Raw genomic sequence first — 14,130 nt, 5'->3', positions numbered from 1 at the left:
GTTCTAAAGTTCCCATTTGTCCTTTCTTCACATGTTCTAATTATTTGCTGATACTATATTTTTCTGTTTATTTTAAAACCATTTACATAATACTTATTTTAAAACACTTATAAGTTGGGTTTAAAACATGTGTTACCTTAGAGTTTGTGAATTTTTCCATGGGAGTTAATATTTTATCATTTTCATTGCCTCATAATTAAACATTATATCATAGAAATGTTGCTATCATGAGATTCTATGTCCTATTTAATATTATAGAAGACTGCAAATTTGATAGACAATTGATGCAGTTAACTTCAGCTCACAAATTTTACTTCATCTTTCGTGGCTTGTAGCTCAAAAGTTCCTTAAATTTTCATAAAATTCACAATTACTCAAATCCATTCAGTTTATGTTCCACCAAATGAAAGTTCTCAGATATGGGCAATAATGTGCCCATTTGGGCCCAGAGCCGTGGCCTAGTGACTAAATTCCTCCCCTTGAAAGCGACGGGATCCCATATGGGAGCCGGTTCTAATCCCAGCAGCTCCACTTCCCATCCAGCTGCCTGCTTGTGGCCTGGGAAAGCAGTTGAGGACGGCCCAGTGCATTGGGACCCTGCTCTCACATGGGAGACCCGGAAGAGGTTCCAGGTTTCCGGCTTCAGATCGCGCGCATCAGCCCGTTGCGGCTCACTTTGGGAGTGAATCATCGGATGGAAGATCTTTCTCTCTGTCTCTCCTCCTCTGTGTATATCTGGCTGTAATAAAATGAATAAATCTTTAAAAAAAAATAATGTGCCCATTCAGCTCTCAAAGCTGTTGCAATTTTGTTGGATTTTAGTAGAACCAATTTTTGAAGTCGGTCCTTTTCTCTTTTTGCTTTTCTAGCCTCCGTTTAATAAATTACTGACTTAATCTTTGATATTTGGTTTTTCTATCTGTGTGTTTCATGTTGCGTTTATGCTTCTTTTTCCATTTCCCCAATTGTTAGGGTAGATTAGTGTTTCCTGACCACTGCTTTGATTACAATCACGATAAATATCGATTTCATATCATAGAATGCAAAAAGACCCAGCAGAGGATTATCAGAGAAGCTCTCAACACTCATGGGCTTGCAAAGAACCCACTGATGATGAAAACATCACCAGATTTCAAGAATTTAGAGATACAAGGACAATCAATATTTTCTTTTAACTCATCAACTTAAACCAATGTGAGCCTTGGGACACTCCAGGACAGGGGCCTGACCAGTGCAGATTTGACCTAGATGTTTCAGTACATTCACCTCAGTAATGAAGACAGCTGCTTCTATTGGTGGGTCAATTTTACTGTCACCAGCAATATTTCCTTCATGAACATCTTTGATACCCTTGCGCTCTGCTTCGAAGGCCACGTTGTCCTCAAAAAGAACTTCAGTCAAAGCATCATGGTACATTTCAACAGACTTTATAATGTTGACTGGATCAAAGGTTACCACCTTGCCAAGTTTCAGAGCACCAGTCTCCAAAGGAACAGCATCAATACCACCAATTTTGCAGGCATGCTATAAAGGCAGCAGCAAAGCTTTTTCTGTTGGTCTAGTTGGATGCAATCCACATTTCCAAGCAGTGTCATTGCCCTGGCATAACAATATTTTGTGTGACTTTCCATCCAAGAACCATGGCATGTTGGCACTTGAAACAAGCATGTTGCCATCGTCCCAATCAGGAATTGGCACAGATGTTAATATGTCAGATCCACAGCCAATTTTCTTAATATAGGTGCTGACTTCCTTAATAATTTCCTTGTATCTCTCTGACTGTAGGGCGCTTCAGTGGAATCCACTTTGTTAACACCAACAATGATTTGTTTCACATCCAGTGCTGAAGCCAGAATTTCCTGCTCACAAATCTGATCATTCCGGGAGATCCTGATTTCAAATCCACTGGCACGAACAGCAGCAATCAGGTCAGCCTAATTTGTGTTTCAATCATGTTTTTGATAAAGTTTAAGTCCTGGGTCATCAATGACAGTCATGAAGCACTTTCTGGTTGCAAATCTCCACAGGGAGATGTTGATGGTAACACTACCTTCACACTCAGTTTTTATATTATCCAAGACCCAGGCAGATCCGAAGGAGTCCTTTTCCACCCAGTGGTAGTGGACTCTCCTGAAGCCATGTATTCAATGACAGTGAGGTTGAAATGAGCATTTTTCTTTTCCATTTTGCATTTGATTTAGTGCTGTTTTTCATGATGTGTATTTTCTAATGGCTAATCTAATTGTAAAAAAGTACATAGTTTTTTCATAGTAAATATATTTTCAGAAACCTTTTGAAACCCATCATATACATACATTTAATTTTATTAATATATTAATTCACTTTTGTGAATTTGATAATTTATTATGATTATGATTATTATTTTAAATTTGAAGAGCAGAGACACAAACAGCAATAAATTTCCCATATGCCAATTCACTCCCAAAATGACAAAAATAGCTGAGGTTGGCCCAGCTAGAAACCAGGAGCCCAGAAATCATTCCAGATCTCCTATGAGTATGGAAAGGACATCAGTACTTCAGTCTTTATCTGCTCTCTTCCAGGATCTACTTTAGCTTGAATTAAAAAGCAGAGCTAAGACTCAAACCCAGGCATTGCAATATGAAACCAAGGCATACTAAAAACAATGTCTTAAGTGGTATATCAAATGTTCTTCCTTTCTCTGAACTTTTGGGAGTGTTTTCATGCTATTGACATTCCTTTGTGTTCAAATAATGATTTTTCTTTTATTGCTTTCAAAAACTTGCCTTTGGTTGTCGGCATTTTTATTTTGATATTTCTATTTGCCTACCCTTCGTATGTACCCTAGATGTATGTAGAGATTGTTAGGTTTTCAGAACCTGTTGATCAAAGTTTTGCATCAAAATATGTAAATTGCATCCTTATTTATTCAAGTATCTTTTCTGATTTTTCTACTCTCCTTATATTCACATTATCTGTATTTTTGCTTAATGTTCTATCTGGTTACTCTCACACAAGATTTACATTCTTGTTTCCCCATTTCCCTAATCACAAATTTTCCTATTTAGTGTGTCTCCTGTTTGTAAAATCTATTAATTAATTAATTAATTAAAACTCTGCATTATGGGGAAAATATTTTAGAAACTCTTATTAGTGATCTTGAACCTCCAGAAATTACTATGCTACTTTTAATGTGTATTTAATGACTAGGTGAATAATCCTAAAGAAACCTATTTTTTCAATATCAAATAATTGATGCTTCTGAAAAATGCAGGTTTGGATATGTACACAATCACCTTGGAATATCAATGGTTTTGGTAAGACACTATGCATATATTCAACTTATGTTAAGCTCCATTGATTGCTAACTAATTTCTCTATTGTTTTCAAAAAACCTCTGAAGCATGCATCACTCCACTAACTGGTCCAATTAAGTTCAGACTTCATAAAAATATAGTTTTTGAAGTCAATATTGAAATTGGTACTGACCATATGAAGAATTTTAGTTCTATCATTTCCTAGTTCTTCAATACATTATGTGGCTTAAAATTTAGCCATATCAGTAGTGAATCTACCAGTCTTATCATTTGCCTTTTAACCACAACCTCTACTGTTTTAAAAGTAGTCTTAAGTTTGAACTTCTTACACTTTTGCACGTAAAATTGATTGTTTCACAAAGAGCTTCAAGTCTTTTTGTTTTATAGTTGTTTATACTTCTGTGGAAATTCTTTGAACCATGAACCTAGAGCTAGAGAGAGGGACGATGGTATATTTCACTCTGAGTGATAACACTACTTTTGAAAATAAACACTGAGCAGAAGGAAAAACTGTAGCTTCTTTTCTTTATTTCTGCTTCCCCAGGTGTAAAACTTGCAGTTTATAAACCAAATAAGCAACAGCTATTGAAGTATCAATATTTTCAGTAAACTTTTCCCAATGTAGAGCTTAATTCCCTATGCATAAGACTTGAGTAGAAGAAAGTTCTTACTTTACAGCTGTTGAGAAAAGGAGAAGTGGAGAGACAAGGAGAGACAGAGTCATCTTCCTTCACTGTCCAAATGGCCGCAATGGTCAGGCCAGACCAGGAGCCTGAACCTAACCTTCATCTGAATCTTCCACAAGCAATGGTAGGAGCTGCATTTCCTATGTATTATCAAAGACCTGAGTAAGAGGTTGAGCAGCCAGGACTCAAACCAGCTTCCATTGGGAATGCTGGCATTACAGGTAATCCTTAAACCAGTACATCCCAGCACTCGTCCTCAGAGTGGGATATTGTTTATGTTGAGATGGGAGAGTGGAGTTTAGGGAGGAATTGATTTTTTTTTAAGATTTAATTATTATTATTAAAAGACAGATACACAGAGAGGAAGAGAGACAGAGAGGAAGATATTCCTTCCATTGATTAACTCCCCAAGTGGCCACAATGGCCCGTGCTGAGCCAGTACAAAGCCAGGAGCCTGGAGTTTGATCCGGATCTCCCATGTGGTGCAGGGTCCCAAGCCTTTGGACCGTCCTCGACTGCTTTCCCAGGTCACAAACAGGGAGCTGGATGGTAAATGGGGCCACTGGGATTAGAACCAGTACCCATATGGGATCCTGGCGCATGCAAGGCAAGGACTTTAGCCAGTAGGCTACTGCGCCCGGCCTGGAAGGGTTAATTCTAGTGACACAGACTTTTGCTATTCTGTGCTTTACTAAGTTTTACTGAATAAATGCATCTTCAGTATCTGCCTACTTCTTTGAATTTTTTCCAAGAATATAAAATTTTTTTCTTTTTTTCTTTTAAAATACAATTTGCTTTATTTTAGTGGGAAAAAGTCCATACTTCCGAAAGTAAAAAGTCTACAGGTGGCTTCTTAACCAATAAGGGGCATTGTCTGCCTTAGTAGTTTAGTCCTACAATATGATGAGAAGTTGTTACTGAAAGTTTAACCTTGACTCTGTTTCTTTAGTGCTTCAAAAGAGTCTATAAGTCATACCCTTCAGGATATATAAATATATATATATATATATGATGAGTGAAATTTATTTCCTTCTCTGCAACTGATCTTTCACCGATCCACTTTGAGACAATAAAAAAATGTGATTCTACATTGATCTAGGCAGCTGGATTGAAGACTTAGTCCCACATTTACACATGTAATGTTGGCCTTTTTTGGATATATGCCTTCTTTTCCAAGCAAGAGATCTTAAAGGTATTATTCTAGTTTCTAGAATCATAGGAAGGAGTATTTCTGTCTGATATCTGTTCTCCTGCCAGTTGGTTTTCATACCTTAATGTCTTTGTTATAACCCACACAGTTATTTTGATTTGAAGTAAGATTAAACTAATTCTTAATTCGGCTTCTAGGAAAGCTCCATCTTCATTGTTAATCCAACGAACGGCTGATTACACTGCAACTTGTGTCTTGCTTACAATAAGAAAGGCAGATTTTTCACATGCCAGTTAACTCAATGCAATGATTGATTCTATTGTTGAATGGTAGATTGCGCTTTTTCCTGAAGTATAAAACAGGGCATGCAATTACCTTGGAAACATTTAACAGGAAAACTTAGCATTGAAATGTCTGCCACCTGCTAGGCTTTGATTTGTAATTATGTAAATGTTTAAGTCATAGAAATCAGATCATGTTCTTACTAAATCATAAGAATATAATTCTTACACATGTGTTGTTAAATGTATACTTACATATTTTGGTTTTGTGGGTGCTCACGTAAATGTTAAAATGTTATTTTTTTGATCTTAAAATTCCATTTGTTGGACAGGTATTTCACGTAGAAATTAAGCCTTTGCTTCGGACTTCCACATCTCGTATTGAAGTGCCTATTTCTAGTCCCATCTACTCTGCTTTGAATAAAGCGAACACCGTGAGAGGTAGCAGATGATGTTCAATTACTTGGATCCCTGAAATCCATCTTAGAGATTTCTGGCACCTGGCTTCTGCTGGGTTCAGGCTTGTCTGTTACAGGCACTTGGGGAGTGAAGCAGTGGATGGTAGCTTGATCTGTTTCTTTCTCCCTCTCTATCTCGATGACTTACTTTTTAGGAGTTATATTTATTTGTATTGAAAGCACACATTTACAGAGAGGAGAAAAGAAAGAAAGATCTCCATGTTGTTTCACTACCCAAATGGCAGCAATGGCCAGAGCTGAACTGACCAAAGCCTGGATCCAGGAGCTTTCTTCCAGATCTCCCACATGAGTGCAGGTCTCAAAAATTTGGGCCATCATCTGCCGCTTTCCTAGGCCATAATCAGAGAGCCAGATAGAAGTGGAGCAGCTGGGACATGAACTGGCACCCTTATGGAATACGGTCACTTATAGGCTGAGGGTATCCAATTGAGCCATCATACTGGGCCCATCACTCTGCATTTTAAACAAACAAAAAGGGAAATTAAAATACATACATACATACATGTAAAGTAAAATTTTTATTTGTTCTTTACAAGTTTATAGGGAACCATGATACATATATTAACCTTATATTGCACAATTTTGCTAAAGCTACTACTTCTGGGATATTTTAGTCATTCCTTTGGATTTTCAAAATAATTTGTCATGAAATCTGTGAATACATAGTTCTACTTTTACTTCACAGCTATCTTCCTTTTATTTATGTTTTTGGCTTTTTTTTTCATTACTTATGGCTTCAAAGACAATGTTGAAAGCCATGCTAAGAGGGGGCTCTTATTTTCTTTGGATCTTAGTGGTTAAGTACCAAGCATCTCACCGCTAGAAATGGTATTTTATCTGTAGATTTCCTGTAAATGTTCTTTTTCAAGGGGCAGTTTTCCTCTGTTTCTATTTTTATGGGAATTTTTGTTATAAAAGGATGTTAGATTTTGTGGAATGGTTATTTGTGTTTATTTTTAAGTATAAATTAATAAATTTAACGCTAATTTTCTTTTTTAAACTACTTAAGTAATGGATTGTGTGAATTGGTTCTCAAATGTTGGAATAGTCTTGCATATTTGAGATAAATTCCATTTGGTTGTGATGTATAATTGCTTTTAGGCAATGGGAAATTTGATTGGCTGATTGGTGATATGTTGTCGTTGGCTGATTTCTTGTTGACTGGCTGATTTGATTGGCTAATTGTTTTCAGACAATGGGAAATTTGATTGATTGTTGAAGGAAAATATAACGAGAGATGTTTGTAATTTTCTTTTCTTGCAGTGTAATTTTCTTTTCTTGGTTTTGTTATTAAGCTAATGTTGACCTCATCAAATGAGTTGAGTCATATTCCCTTAAATTCTGTGTTCTGGAAGAGATTGTAGAGAATTTGTGTTGGTATAATTTCATTCTTAAGTTCTAGGTAAAATTTGCAAATGAACACATTTGAGACTGATGCTCTCTGTTTGGAAAGTTAATAATTTCTTATTCAATTAATCTAATAAATACAGGATTGTATGCAAAGTTTGTCACGTTTTGTTTTTCAAACAATTGGTTTATTTTATTCACTGTGTCAGATTTGGGGATTTTTTTTAGAATATTAACATTTTAAATTTCAATGGAATTTGCAATGATGTTCCCATTTTCATTTCAGATAGTAGAAATTTGTTCTGGTTTTTATAGTCAGCCTGTCTGGAGGCTCTATATTTAGCATTTTTTGGACAGTCAACTTTTTTTTTTAAGTTTTTCCTTGCTTTACTCTTTTTTCAACAATTTTCATTGTGAATTTTATTATTTATTTTCTTCTGCTTACTCAGAATTTATCTTTTGTTTTCTAAGCTATCAACTTAAATATTTGATATTATATCTTCCCTCTTCCCTATACATACGTCAAATTCCATACATTTCTTTATAAGTAAAGCTTTGCCATAATTCCACCTATTTTGAAAACCTGCATTTTTACTTTCGCTTACTGTTTTAAACTTCTCTTGATAGTTCTTCTTTTAGTCAGCTTTTAATTAAAATGCTCTTGTTTAATCTCTAATTGTTGTGCTTTTCCAGCTCCTTCTGCAATTGATGCCCAGTTTAATTCCATTGTTATGTAAAAATAAATATCTAATGTTCAATTTTTAGAAAGTTGCTAATGTGTTTTTTTGTTGTTCAAAATGAATTTTTTTTTTCTCCAAAAGATTTATTTACTTTTATTGCAAAATCAGATATATATAGAGAGGAGGAGAAACAGAGAGAAAGATCTTCCGTCCGATGATTCACTCCCCAAGTGACCACAATGGCCGGTACTGCGCCGATCTGAAGCCAGGAGCCAAGAACTCTTCCGGGTCTCCCACACAGGTGCGGGGACGCAAGGCTTTGGGCCATCCTCGACTGTTTTCTCAGGCCACAAGCATGGAACTGGATGGGAATGGGGCTGCCGGGATTAGAACCGGCGTCCATATGGAATCTCTGCAAGTTCAAGGCAAGGAGTTTAACCACTAGGCTACTACACCGGGCCCCAAAATGAAATTTATTTTAGTGATTGTTCCTGATTATAATAAAGTGTCATTTTTGACATTATCCATCTTGGTGTTATCTGTTGAGTCTTTCTGTACCTGACATTTATTTGTAAATTTCACAATTAGCCCTGCTTCAAATAGATCTTGCATTCTGCTTTATTTTTTTCCTTTCTTATTTTATTGGATGTAATAAAATATTATATTCTGTTCATTCTTTCATAGTTCTTAAATATCTGGTTTTTTTTTGTTTCCCCATGTTCCTTTCTCCCCATTTTTTTCAGTTTTGGAAATATGTATATTTATATCAATTCACACAGAGATTCTTCAATGATTTTAATGTTTTCCCACTTTGACTTCAAATGTAGATGTTATATTTACACATACGTATATGTGCACATACTATTTTGCTCAAGAACAGATATTAATATTTCAAAGTGCAGGATTCATTAGAAGGACTTAACATGGGGGAAAGAATGGATGCTTTGGCAAATAAATTGAATGATTAAAGCAATATTTTAGGCTGTATGTCAAATGATTTGACATGCACACAATTAAAAAAAATATTATTTTATGATACAGTTCCGCTGGCTCTGGGATTTCCATTCTCTTCCTCCCCAAGTACCCCCCAAACACACACATACACGGGTTTTCCCTACATTATTACAGTAGTATAGTCCTTCAGACACAGTCATAAGTCCATGATTCTGCTATTTAAGTGTCTCTTAACATTTTAAGTATGGATAATGGCAGAAAGTCCAGCATTCTATTGTCAAAATATACCTAACAGTTTCAGCAGGAATCCATCTTTGATTTGGAAGTAGAGATGCATACTGCATTGTATCTTTACATATGGATATAATAGTCTCTATTGAACACTTACTATATACCCCATTAAATAAAAAGCCATAAAAGCAAGAAAAAGAAAAGAGAATTTACAATGACATGAAGTTAAATAACATGTTACTGAATGACCCGTGTGTTGCTGGAGAAATGAAAAAGAAAATCAAAAACCTTTTTAAAGAAAATGATGCTACTCTGTCACCTATGATTTGGTGAGGAAATAAGAAAAGAAAAACTATTTTGAAGAAATAAAAATATCAAAACCCTTGAGATGTAGCCAAAGCAGCATTGAAAGTGCTACTGAACTTGTATTGTGCATGAAGGTCGCCTTCTACCAGAGAGGACATTTAATATTTGTATTTTGGGGATTGACTTATTTCATTTAGTGTAATGGTCTCCAGTTGGAGCTATTTTGGTGAAAATGGTAATAAATGGTTGAGTAGTATTCTAAATAGTAGATGTACCGTTTCATTATGCACTCCTCTTTTGATGGGCATCTGAGTTTTTTCATGCCTTTGCTATTGTAGATTGATGCAAACACTTTTTAAAGACCATATATACAAGCTTCCACATAAAAGATAAAACACATATTTTTCTTTATCTCTATTTTTATATTTGCCATATGGTTCTGCATGTTGCCTATGATCTCCATTAAACCTTAGCATTTTAATTGTAGGGTTTTTTTTTTAATTACTGGTATGATAGTTTTGATATTGCTGTCATATCTGACTGGTCCCAGCAGTTACTCATTTTCTTGAAACTGCAGTTTTGGCTTTGGATTTTGTGTGTGTGTGTATTTTGCATTGAAAGAAGGACATGATGGACTTATTAAAGGAACTAAGGTAAAAAGACCTTTAAAAATAATGTGATAAGACTTAGGTGCTGGGGGGAACACTCCATGACACCATCACTTGGTCTCAGTCTTTTGGTGACCCTGTGCTCCGGGACTATTAACTCACTCTTGCTCAGTATTTTCAACCGCCTCTTCCCCTCCAAATATGATAGATTAGCTGGAATGGACTGAAGTTGTATGTTTCTCATTTCCCATGTGCAAGATCACAGCTAGATAGTTTTGAGTATTTGGTTGCCACTTCCCAATAGTTAGTTTATGTTCTGATAAACAACCACTGAAAGAATCAGATAATAAAATAGTAGGTATATACTACATTGCTGTATTTCAAAATGATTCCTTTCTCCCCTGGTGGAAGTTCAAGGGGAATTTTATCCTCTGATATGCACTTTGAAGACCTGACTGATCTTTGAGAAGCAAAATTCATAAAATGTGTGGGAAACCGTGGCACTGACCCATCCTAAAATTTTTAAATCTCAGATTCATTAAATGCCGAGTTCTCCAGCAATCTGTCCAAGAAGTTCAGTTTTTATTACCCCATCACTCACTGATATCCGTGGAAGTTGTTACTGGTGAGTTTCTTACGTATGTGTGATTCTGTGCATCTGTCTGTCTGTGTGTGTTCCCAGTCTGAGGAGCAGTCTATGAAGAATTATTGATTTTTCAGTTTGATCATCTGCATTCTGCATTTGCTGTTAGGACACAGTAGTGCAACCTAAGCTTCTCATATGATGGACCAGAAGTACACTTTTGCAATCTTAGAGGAAGAATACGCAATCAAATAATTATGAATCATAAATTGGCTGTTGAAAAGAAGCATTACACAAGGCAATCAATTTGAATACAATTTTTTAAAATGGAATACTTTCAGAAGGAAATGAGGTGCTATTTATGTAGAAATTAAAATTTAAGATATTTAGAATATGTATTTGCTTGCGGTTTTCATATCACATACTTTTTAATCTTTTTATCTATAAAGTACATTTTATGTTGGTTGGTTATTATATAAAATGAAATCTGGTTTCTTTTTGCAAATCCAATAATTACAATGTGAATTAAATAACTTTGTAAATGAATCATTTAAGGAGTTTTTTCAAAATTAATACAAGAAATATTTGGGTGCTGGTGTGGTGACTTCATTAGTTAATCCTCCACCTGCAGCACCACTATCCCATACTGATGCCAATTCCAGGCCCAGCTGCTCCATTTCTGATTCAGATGTCTGCTAATGAGCCTGGGAAAGCAACAAAGGCTAGCTGAAGTCCTTGGACCCCTGTACCCATGTTGGAGACCTGAAGAAGTTCCTGGCTGTCAGCATCAGAGCAATTCAGCTTTGGCCATTGCAAGAATTTGGTAATAGACAGTTTTTCTCTCTCCCACTCTCTTTATAACTTGGACTTTCAAGAAGAACAAATAAATCTTTTTTTTTTTTTTTTTAAGAAAGACTGTTTAAAAAGCTCTGTAAAATAAAGCATTCAGGAAACCAGTAACCAAAGATTAAAATGTATAATTTGGTTATGCAAAGAATTTTAGTTTCAATAATTCTACACCAAAGCAAAGCAGGAGTGAAAGCCAACTTTTACCAAAATAGCAGAGAGGAATGCCCATCAAATGCTTACACAATAGAAAAAAAATAGTATTTTGTGTGGAAGTCTGGAATAAGAAAGTGCATTTATCCCCTAGGATAGAAAACATTTCAATTACCAAGTCCTAGTACTGCTTCTCCTGAGTTATTACATCTCACCCAATAAATGCAAAAGATAAATCTCAGTCAGGCCAATAAATTACTTGAGTCTATCCTACTTGCTGGGACCAAAAAGAAGTAATAACCAACCAATGAAATTATTTTTAAAATTAAATTGCATTGCTCTGTCTCTGTTTAGGTGTTTTTAATGGTAGGGAATAAAAGTTAATTTTGGCAAGAAATTTTTAATTAACAAGAAAGGGAGAAAAATAAATTCTGTGAAAATAGTCTGAGACAGGAGAAAATAAATTCATATTGATAGACAATGGTTTCCTCCCCTTCCATAGAATATATAACAAATACAGGTAGAGTAGTGATTACCCCGGTGTGAGGTGGAAGGCAGGTATGGGAAATAGGAGGGAGAAGTAATTGTGTAAAACTCAGAGGTTTTCTACTGCTGTTGTAGAATTTTGTTTCCTAAGCCAATATGTGGGGATTCATGTAATCATTATTTACAACTTTTGCAGATCTTAAATATTTCATAAGAAGTCTTTTAAATTTCTTTTAAAGCAGTAGAATAATATATGTCTTGAAAATATCATCTCCTTCCCCTCTTCCTCCAAGCAGTGTTTTACCAAAGCCCCACTGCAAATGGTAGTGAGTCCACCACACATTTTGTGAAAATCAGAGATACAGCTTATTTTTAAATTTTAGTGGCTATCAATTCATATGGTCAGTGGAGGCTATAAAATCTAAATGAACCTTCTCCAGCTTCAAGGCTATTACTCCTTTTCCTAATGGATTCAAAGACTTATTTTTCGATGACATTTGCTCTTCAGAGATAAGGGCATGTTAAATTGCAAAGTTTTCTGAGACAGCTTTAAAAGATATGAGACATTTTTATTGAAAATATGTTAATATTAATAAAAGCATTGTCATTTGCTTTTATATCCCAGGCTCTAGCAGATGATTGTAGAATGCCTGCCTCGCCCATGTTTATTCCATTAGTAGTTGCCTCCTTAATCCCAGATGAAGACATTAATTTCATTAGTTTGTGCCCAAACCTTAACTCACCGAAACATTGACAGGCCAACAGGATCCTAACAGTTCAAACTAATAAATGTGTAGCCTGCTAATTGAAAAATCTAAGAAAAACCTGAATGTCAAATTTAAGGCCATGTGCTTTGTTGAGCAGAATGGAGATCTACACAGAAAAAGCAGAAGCAGTGAGTAGATACAAAAAAAAATCCACTGACATCAAAATACTATGAGCCCCCAAAATAGACAATTGTTATGTTCGTTACATATAAATATCCACATCATTCACAAGCCTTTTTTACATACTTTGACTACTTTTCTCAATAAATACTAAAAGCAACTAAATCATTATTACAAGGATATGTGGGCACAGATTTAGTTTGTTCATCTGTTTTATTTAATCACTTGAGATATTTCAGAGCCTAGAGAATATAAGGGCCTGGGGTATACATAGGGGGAGGCAAGTTATGAGTCAAACTGGTATTATCAAAATGAGAGGAGGTGATGATGTGGAAATGCAAGAAGTGCTCACACTGTCCACAATGTTACAATGTAGAGCAAAAGCAGAATTTGATGTGATAGAAATCTGTAAAGAGTTTGTCAAATGTGACTTCAAAATTTGGGATGAGCAGCTGAAGGCATTAATTATAAGATTAACAAAGACATGTTGTCCTAAGGGTGAGGAACTGACTTTCATAAATGATTAGGAGAATATTAATTGAGATAATGTGTATAGAAAACATTTGGCAAGTCACAATTACACTTAACCTTATAACTAGCAATTTCTCTTAAAAATTATCCTACAATTATAGTTTCACATGTATAAAAATATCTAATGCAAAAGATTATTCATCACAGCCATCAAGAGAAAACTGGCAAAAATAAATTATTACGCTTACGTTACACCCAATGCATTGTCCTAATACAGAAAATAGATTGTAGCAACTTATACATGGATCTCAAGCAAATCCAATATACACAAGTGGAAAAAAAGAAACAAAAAGAAAGTTATCAGTGGAGAAAAGGCTTCAAAACTCTGCAGAAAACTTACATTATCTAAATGAATTAAAAAGGGTAAGACTCTTAAAGTCCTTTCATATTACCAAAAAAAATAATTTGAGGGATGAGATTAAGGTATAAAGACAAAAAAATTGTTTTTATACAAGTGCAAATATTTATGGAGGGGGGGGGCTGCAGGAGGGAGCGTCTTGCTCGAGATTCCAATCCCAGCCACCATGTGCTCATGGTGAGCTGGGCCCAGGCCTACCTGGATTCGGGGACTGCTTCCTTTCGGGGTGAGCACACTGAGGGGGGGGAGTCTCCAGGTCTGGGTG

General features: G+C 35.5%; 1 pseudogene; it reads right to left on the bottom strand.

Moving 5' to 3' along the window:
* Window positions 1-978: 978 nt before the first annotated feature.
* The window catches only part of LOC118760486 (putative elongation factor 1-alpha-like 3), a 46,690-nt pseudogene continuing 33,538 nt past the window's right edge, over window positions 979-14,130 (bottom strand).

This window comes from Ochotona princeps, chromosome X (genome assembly GCF_030435755.1).
Source record: "Ochotona princeps isolate mOchPri1 chromosome X, mOchPri1.hap1, whole genome shotgun sequence".
Taxonomy (NCBI): domain Eukaryota; kingdom Metazoa; phylum Chordata; class Mammalia; order Lagomorpha; family Ochotonidae; genus Ochotona; species Ochotona princeps.
This window is presented reverse-complemented; position numbering and strand designations above follow the sequence as displayed.